Genomic DNA, 9,179 nt, shown 5'->3' with positions numbered 1-9,179 from the left:
AGAGGTTCTGAGTTATTGCAACATAGGTGCGTTTCACTGCTTTCAAGGCTTCTTAGGAAGAATTCCGGAATCTTGCTGCCGGCAGGCCTCCGGCGGTTCCGGGTGAACATCTGCTTGTAAATCCCCCGTGGTTTCTTGTACACCCGTGAAATTTGGCCAGGTTATGCAGTTTGCATTGCTGCACAATTGCGCCTGCCTAGCTCTGCCGCGGTTGCAAACATTCAGGCATGGCATCCAGACAGGCTGGTCCCCGAAGGACACGGCCAGCGAACTGGGTATATCTGATTCTCGTTCTTCTCACCTGAGTGCTACTGATTCCAGCTTTGACAGCTACACTCTACTCAACCGGAGCAGAAAGCTGAACCTCAACCAATGGCACTTTGTGAAAGTGTTGAGAACTAGAGCTCAGTTTTTGGGCACGCCACCACTGTCCTTCCAGCACTATGCACGGCACTGCCTACATCTGGCTCTAATTAGTCCACGGTTGTGTTCAGCCGAATGATCTCTGCCGGGAAGAGTCAGAATGAGGTTCTGAGGTATTGCAACATAGGAGCGTTTCACTGCTTTCAAGGCTTCTTAGGAAGAATTCCGGCATCTTGCTGCCGGCAGGCCTCCGGCTGTTCCGGGTGAACATCTCCTTGTAAATCCCCCGTGGTTTCTTGTACACCCGTGAAATTTGGCCAGGTAATGCAGTTTGCATTGCTGCACGATTGCGCCTGCCTAGCTCTGCCGCGGTTGCAAACATTCAGGCTTGGCAGCCAGATAGGCTGGTCCCCGTAGGACACGGCCAGTGGACTGGGTATATCTGCTTCTCGTTCTTCTCACCTGAGTGCTACTGATTCCAGCTTTGACAGGTAGACTCTCCTCAACCGGAGCAGTAAGCCGAACCTCAACTTATGGCACTTTGTGAAAGTGTTGAGAACTAGAGCTCAGTTGTTGGGCACGCCACCACTGTCCATCCAGCACTATGGACGGCACTGCCTACATCTGGCTCTAATTAGTCCACGGTTGTGTTCAGCCGAATGACCTCTGCCGGGAACACTCAGAATGAGGTTCTGAGGTATTGCAACATAGGAGCGTTTCACTGCTTTCAAGGCTATTTAGGAAGAATTCCGGAATCTTGCTGCCGGGAGGCCTCCGGGGGTTTCGGGTGAACATCTCCTTGTAAATCCCCCGTGGTTTCTTGTACACCCGTGAAATTTGGCCAGGTTATGCAGTTTGCATTGCTGCACAATTGCGCCTGCCTAGCTCTGCCGCGGTTGCAAACATTCAGGCGTGGCAGCCAGATAGGCTGGTCCACGGAAGACACGGCCAGCGGACTGGGTATATCTGCTTCTCGTTCTTCTCACGTGAGTGCTACTGATTCCAGCTTTGACAGCTACAGTCTACTCAACCGGAGCAGTAAGCTGAACCTCAACTTATGGCACTTTGTGAAAGTGTTGAGAACTAGAGCTCAGTTGTTGTGCACGCCACCACTGTCCATCCAGCACTATGGACGGCACTGCCTACATCTGGCTCTAATTAGTCCACGGTTGTGTTCAGCCGAATGACCTCTGCCGGGAATACTCAGAATGAGGTTCTGAGTTATTGCAACATGGGAGCGTTTCATTGCTTTCAAGGCTTCTTAGGAAGAATTCCGGAATCTTGCTGCTGACTGGCCTCCGGCGGTTCCAGGTGAACATCTCCTTGTAAATCCCCCGAGGTTACTTGTACACCCGTGAAATTTGACCAGTTTATGCAGTTTGCATTGCTGCACAATTGCGTCTGCCTAGCTCTGCTGCGGTTTCAAACATTCAGGCGTGGCAGCCAGATAGGCTGGTCCCCGGAAGACACGGCCAGCGGACTGGGTATATCTGCTTCTCGTTCTTCTCACCTGAGTGCTACTGATTCCAGCTTTGACAGCTACACTCTACTCAACCGGAGCAGTAAGCTGAACCTCAACTTATGGCACTTTGTGAAAGTGTTGAGAACTAGAGCTCAGTTGTTGGGCACGCCACCACTGTCCATCCAGCACTATGGACGGCACTGCCTACATCTGGCTCTAATTAGTCCACGGTTGTGTTCAGCTGAATGACCTCTGCCGGGAACACTCAGAAAGAGGTTCTGAGTTATTGCAACATAGGAGCGTTTCACTGCTTTCAAGGCTTCTTAGGAAGAATTCCGGAATCTTGCTGCGGGCAGGCCTCCGGCGGGTCCGGGTGAACATCTCCTTGTAAATCCCCCGTGGTTTCTTGTACACCCGTGAAATTTGGCCAGGTTATGCAGTTTGCATTGCTGCACAATTGCGCCTGCCTAGCTCTGCCGCGGTTGCAAACATTCAGGCGTGGCAGCCAGATAGGCTGGTCCCCTTAGGACACGGCCAGCGGACTGGGTATATCTCCTTCCCCTTCTTCTCACCTGAGTGCTACTGATTCCAGCTCTGAAGGCTACACTTTACAAAACCGGAGCAGTAAATTGAACCTCAACTTATGGCACTTTGTGAAAGTGTTGAGAACTAGAGCTCAGTTGTTGGGCTCGCCACCACTGTCCATCCAGCACTATGGACGGCACTGCCTACATCTGGCTCTAATTAGTCCACGGTTGTGTTCAGCTGAATGACCTCTGCCGGGAACACTCAGAATAAGGTTCTGAGTTACTGCAACATAGGAGCTTTTCACTGCTTTCAAGGCTTCTTTGGAACAATTCCGGAATCTTGTTGCCGGAAGGCCTCCGGCTGTTCCGGGTGAACATCTCCTTGTAAATCCTCCTTGGTTTCTTGTACACCCGTGAAATTTGGCCAGGTTATGCAGTTTGCATTGCTGCACAATTGCGCCTGTCTAGCTCTGCCGCGGTTGCAAACATTCAGGCGTGGCAGCCAGATATTCTGTTCCCCGTAGGACACGGCCAGCGGACTGGGTCTATCTGATTCTCGTTCTTCTCACCTGAGTGCTACTGATTCCAGCTTTGACAGCTACACTCTACTCAACCGGAGCAGTAAGCTGAACCTCAACTTATGGCACTTTGTGAAAGTGTTGAGAACTAGAGCTCAGTTGTTGGGCACGCCACCACTGTCCATCCAGCACTATGGATGGCACTGCCTACATCTGGCTCTAATTATTCCACGGTTGTGTTCAGCAGAATGATCTCTGCCGGGAAGAGTCAGAATGAGGTTCTGAGGTATTGCAACATAGGAGCGTTTCACTGCTTTCAAGGCTTCTTAGGAAGAATTCCGGCATCTTGCTGCCGGCAGGCCTCCGGCTGTTCCGGGTGAACATCTCCTTGTAAATCCCCCGTGGTTTCTTGTACACCCGTGAAATTTGGCCAGGTTATGCAGTTTGCATTGCTGCACGATTGCGCCTGCCTAGCTCTGCCGCGGTTGCAAACATTCAGGCTTGGCAGCCAGATAGGCTGGTCCCCGTAGGACACGGCCAGTGGACTGGGTATATCTGCTTCTCGTTCTTCTCACCTGAGTGCTACTGATTCCAGCTTTGACAGCTACACTCTACTCAACCGGAGCAGTAAGCTGAACATCAACTTATGGCACTTTGTGAAAGTGTTGAGAACTAGAGCTCAGTTGTTGGGCATGCCACCAGTGTCCATCCAGCACTATGGACGGCACTGCCTATATCTTGATCTAATTAGTCCACGGTTGTGTTCACCTGAATGACCTCTGCCGGGAACACTCAGAAAGAGGTTCTGAGTTATTGCAACATGGGAGCGTTTCATTGCTTTCAAGGCTTCTTAGGAAGAATTCCGGAATCTTGCTGCCGACCGGCCTCCGGCAGTTCCGGGTGAACATCTCCTTGTAAATCCCCGGAGGTTTCTTGTACACCCGTGAAATTTGGCCAGGTTATGCAGTTTGCATTGCTGCACAATTGCCTCTGCCTAGCTCTGCCGCGGTTGCAAACATTCAGGTGTGGCAGCCAGATAGGCTGGTCCCCGTAGGACACGGACAGCGGACTGGGTATATCTGCTTCTCGTTCTTCTCACCTGAGTGCTACTGATTCCAGCTTTGACAGCTACACTCTACTCAACCGGAGCAGTAAGCTGAACCTCAACTTATGGCACTTTGTGAAAGTGTTGAGAACTAGAGCTCAGTTGTTGGGCACCCCACCACTGTCCATCCAGCACTATGGACGGCACTGCCTACATTTGGCTCTAATTAGTCCACGGTTGTGTTCAGCTGAATGACCTCTGCCGGGAACATTCAATATGAGGTTCTGAGTTATTGCAACATAGGAGGGTTTCACTGCTTTCAAGGCTTCTTAGGAAGAATTCCCGGAATCTTGCTGCCGGCAAGCCTCCGGCAGTTCCGGATGAACATCTGCTTGGAAATCCCCCGTGGTTTCTTATACCCCGTGAAATTTGGCCAGGTTATGCAGTTTGCATTGCTGCACAATTGCGCCTGCCTAGCTCTGCCGCGGTTGCAAACATTCAGGCGTGGCAGCCTGATAGGCTGGTCCACGGAAGACACGGCCAGCGGACTGTGTATATCTGCTCTCGTTCTTCTCACCTGAGTGCTACTGATTCCAGCTCTGACGGCTACACTCTACTCACCAGGAGCAGTAAACTGAACCTCAACTTATGGCACTTTGTGAAAGTGTTGAGAACTAGAGCTCAGTTGTTGGGCACGCCACCACTGTCCATCCAGCACTATGGACGGCACTGCCTACATCTGGCTCTAATTAGTCCACGGTTGTGTTCAGCTGAATGACCTCTGCCGGGAACACTCAGAAAGTGGTTCTGAGTTATTGCAACATAGGAGCGGTTCACTGCTTTCAAGGCTTCTTAGGAAGCATTCCGGAATCTTGCTGCCGTCAGGCCTCCGGCGGTTCCGGGTGAACATCTGCTTGTAAATCCCCCGTGGTTTCTTGTACACCCGTGAAATTTGGCCAGGTTATGCAGTTTGCATTGCTGCACAATTGCGCCTGCCTAACTCTGCCGCGGTTGCAAACATTCAGGCGTGGCAGCCAGATAGGCTGGTCCCCGGAAGATACAGCCAGCGGACTGGGTATATCTACTTCTCGTTCTTCTCACCTGAGTGCTACTGATTCCAGCTTTGACAGCTACACTCTACTCAACCGGAACAGTAAGCGGAACCTCAACTGATGGCACTTTGTGAAAGTGTTGAGAACTAGAGCTCAGTTGTTGGGCACGCCACCAATGTCCATCCAGCACTGTGGACGGCACTGCCTACATCTGGCTCTAATTAGTCCACGGTTGTGTTCAGCTGAATGACCTCTGCCGGGAACACTCAGAATAAGGTTCTGAGTTATTGCAACATAGGAGCTTTTCACTGCTTTCAAGGCTTCTTTGGAAGAATTCCGGAATCTTGCTGCCCGCAGGCCTCCGGCTGTTCTGGGTGAACATCTGCTTGTAAATCCCCCGTGGTTCCTTGTACACCCGTGAAATTTGGCCAGGTTATGCAGTTTGCATTGCTGCACAATTGCGCCTGCCTAGCTCTGCCGCGGTTGCAAACATTCAGGCGAGGCAGCCAGATAGGCTGGTCCCCGGAAGATACAGCCAGCGGACTGGGTATATCTACTTCTCGTTCTTCTCACCTGAGTGCTACTGATTCCAGCTTTGACAGCTACACTCTACTCAACCGGAGCAGTAAGCTGAACCTCAACTTATGGCACTTTGTGAAAGTGTTGAGAACTAGAGCTCCGTTGTTGTGCACGCCACCACTGTCCATCCAGCACTATGGACGGCACTGCCTACATCTGGCTCTAATTAGTCCACGGTTGTGATCAGCCGAATGACCTCTGCCGGGAAGAGTCAGAATGAGGTTCTGAGGTATTGCAACATAGGAGCGTTTCACTGCTTTCAAGGCTTCTTAGGAAGAATTCCGGAATCTTGCTGCCGGCAGGCCTCTGGCGGTTCCGCGTGAACATCTGCTTGTAAATCCCCCGTGGTTTCTTGTACACCCGTGAAATTTGGCCAGGTTATGCAGTTTGCATTGCTGCACAATTGCCTCTGCCTAGCTCTGCCGCGGTTGCAAACATTCAGGCGTGGCAGCCAGATAGGCTGGTCCACGGAAGACACGGCCAGCGGACTGGGTATATCTGCTTCTCGATCTTCTCACCTGAGTGCTACTGATTCCAGCTTTGACAGCTACACTCTACTCAACCGGAGCAGTAAGCTGAACCTCAACTTATGGCACTTTGTGAAAGTGTTGAGAACTAGAGCTCAGTTGTTGGGCAAGCCACCACTGTCCATACAGAACAATGGACGGCACTGCCTACATCTGGCTCTAATTAGTCCACGGTTGTGTTCAGCTGAATGACCTCTGCCGGGAACAGTCGGAATGAGGTTCTCAGTTATTGCAAAATAGGAGGGTTTCACTGCTTTCAAGGCTTCTTAGGAAGAATTCCCGGAATCTTGCTGCCGGCAGGCCTCCGGCGGTACCGGGTGAACATCTGCTTGTAAATCCCCCGTGGTTTCTTGTACACCCGTGAAATTTGGCCAGGTTATGCAGTTTGCATTGCTGCACAATTGCGCCTGCGTAGCTCTGCCGTGGTTGCAAACATTCAGGACGAGGCAGCCAGATAGGCTGGTCCACGGAAGACACGGCCAGCGGACTGGGTATATCTGCTTCTCGTTCTTCTCACCTGAGTGCTACTGATTCCAGCTTTGACAGCTACACTCTACTCAACCGGAGCAGTAAGCTGAACCTCAACTTATGGCACTTTGTGAAAGTGTTGAGAACTAGAGCTCAGTTGTTGGGCACGCCACCACTGTCCATCCAGCACTATGGACGGCACTGCCTACATCTGGCTCTAATTAGTCCACGGTTGTGTTCAGCAGAATGACCTCTGCCGGGAACACTCAGAAAGAGGTTCTGAGTTATTGCAACATAGGAGCGTTTCACTGCTTTCAAGGCTTCTTAGGAAGAATTCCGGAATCTTGCTGCCGGCAGGCCTCCGGCTGTTCCGGGTGAACATCTCCTTGTAAATCCCCCGTGGTTTCTTGTACACCCGTGAAATTTGGCCAGGTTATGCAGTTTGCATTGCTGCACAATTGCGCCTGCCTAGCTCTGCCGCGGTTGCAAACATTCAGGCGTGGCAGCCAGATAGGCTGGGCCCCTTAGGACACGGCCAGCTGACTGGGTATATCTCCTTCCCCTTCTTCTCACCTGAGTGCTACTGATTCCAGCTCTGAAGGCTACACTCTACAATACCGGAGCAGTAAACTGAACCTCAACTTATGGCACTTTGTGAAAGTGTTGAGAACTAGAGCTCAGTTGTTGGGCACGCCACCACTGTCCATCCAGCACTATGGACGGCACTGCCTACATCTGGCTCTAATTAGTCCATGGTTGTGTTCAGCTGAATGACCTCTGCCGGGAACACTCAGAATAAGGTTCTGAGTTACTGCAACATAGGAGCTTTTCACTGCTTTCAAGGCTTCTTTGGAACAATCCGGAATCTTGCTGCCGGCAGGCCTCCGGCTGTTCCGGATGAACATCTCCTTGTAAATCCCCCGTGGTTTCTTGTACACCCGTGAAATTTGGCCAGGTTATGCAGTTTGCATTGCTGCACAATTGCGCCTGCCTAGCTCTGCCGCGGTTGCAAACATTCAGGCGTGGCAGCCAGATAGGCTGGACCCCGTAGGACACGGCCAGAGGACTGGGTATATCTGCTTCTCGTTCTTCTCACCTGAGTGCTACTGATTCCAGCTTTGACAGCTACACTCTACTCAACCGGAGCATTAAGCTGAACCCCAACTTATGGCACTTTGTGAAAGTGTTGAGAATTAGAGCACAGTTGTTGGGCACGCCACTACTGTCCATCCAGCACTATGGACGGCACTGCCTACATCTGGCTCTAATTAGTCCACGGTTGTGTTCAGCCGAATGACCTCTGCCGGGAACACTCAGAATGAGGTTCTGAGGTATTGCAATATAGGAGCGTTTCACTGCTTTCAAGGCTTCTTAGGAAGAATTCCGGAATCTTGCTGATGACAGGCCTCCGGCGGTTCCGGGTGAACATCTCCTTGTAAATCCCCCGAGGTTACTTGTACACCCGTGAAATTTGGCCAGTTTATGCAGTTTGCATTTCTGCACAATTGCCTCTGCCTAGCTCTGCCGCGGTTGCAAACATTCAGGCGTGGCAGCCAGATAGGCTGGTCCACGGAAGACACGGCCAGCGGACTGGGTATATCTGCTTCTCGTTCTTCTCACCTGAGTGCTACTGATTCCAGCTTTGATAGCTACACTCTACTCAACCGGAGCAGTAAGCTGAACCTCAACTTAATGCACTTTGTGAAAGTGTTGAGAACTAGAGCTCAGTTGTTGGGCACGCCACCACTGTCCATCCAGCCTTATGGACGTTACTGTCTATATCATGATCTAATTAGTCCACGGTTGTGTTCAGCTGAATGACCTCTGCCGGGAACACTCAGAAAGAGGTTCTGAGTTATTGCAACATAGGAGCGTTTCACTGCTTTCAAGGCTTCTTAGGAAGAATTCCGGAATCTTGCTGCCGGCAGGCCTCAGTCTGTTCCGGGTGAATATCTGCTTGTAAATCCCCCGTGGTTTCTTTTACAACCGTGAAATTTGGCCAGGATATGCAGTTTGCATTGGTGCACAATTGCGCCTGTCTAGCTCTGCCGCGGTTGCAAACATTCAGGCGTGGCAGCCAGATAGGCTGGACCCCGTAGGACACGGCCAGAGGACTGGGTATATCTGCTTCTCGTTCTTCTCACCTGAGTGCTACTGATTCCAGCTTTGACAGCTACACTCTACTCAACCGGAGCAGTAAGCTGAACCTCAACTTATGGCACTTTGTGAAAGTGTTGAGAACTAGAGCACAGTTGTTGGGCACGCCACCACTGTCCATCCAGCACTATGGACGGCACTGCCTACATCTGGCTCTAATTAGTCCACGGTTGTGTTCAGCCGAATGACCTCTGCCGGGAACACTCAGAATGAGGTTCTGAGGTATTGCAATATAGGAGCGTTTCACTGCTTTCAAGGCTTCTTAGGAAGAATTCCGGCATCTTGCTGCCGGCAGGCCTCCGGCTGTTCCGGGTGAACATCTCCTTTTTAATTCCCCGTGGTTTTTGTACACCCGTGAAATTTGGCCAGGTTATGCAGTTTGCATTGCTGCACAATGGCCTCTGCCTAGCTCTGCCGCGGTTGCAAACATTCAGGCGTGGCAGCCAGATAGGCTGGTCCACGGAAGACACGGCCAGCGGAC

Source organism: Dipodomys merriami, unplaced genomic scaffold, assembly GCF_024711535.1.
Source record: "Dipodomys merriami isolate MVZ:Mamm:240054 unplaced genomic scaffold, mDipMer1.0.p SCAF_40, whole genome shotgun sequence".
Classification (NCBI taxonomy): domain Eukaryota; kingdom Metazoa; phylum Chordata; class Mammalia; order Rodentia; family Heteromyidae; genus Dipodomys; species Dipodomys merriami.
The sequence above is the reverse complement of the archived record's forward strand: the minus strand, read 5'-3'. Positions refer to the sequence as shown.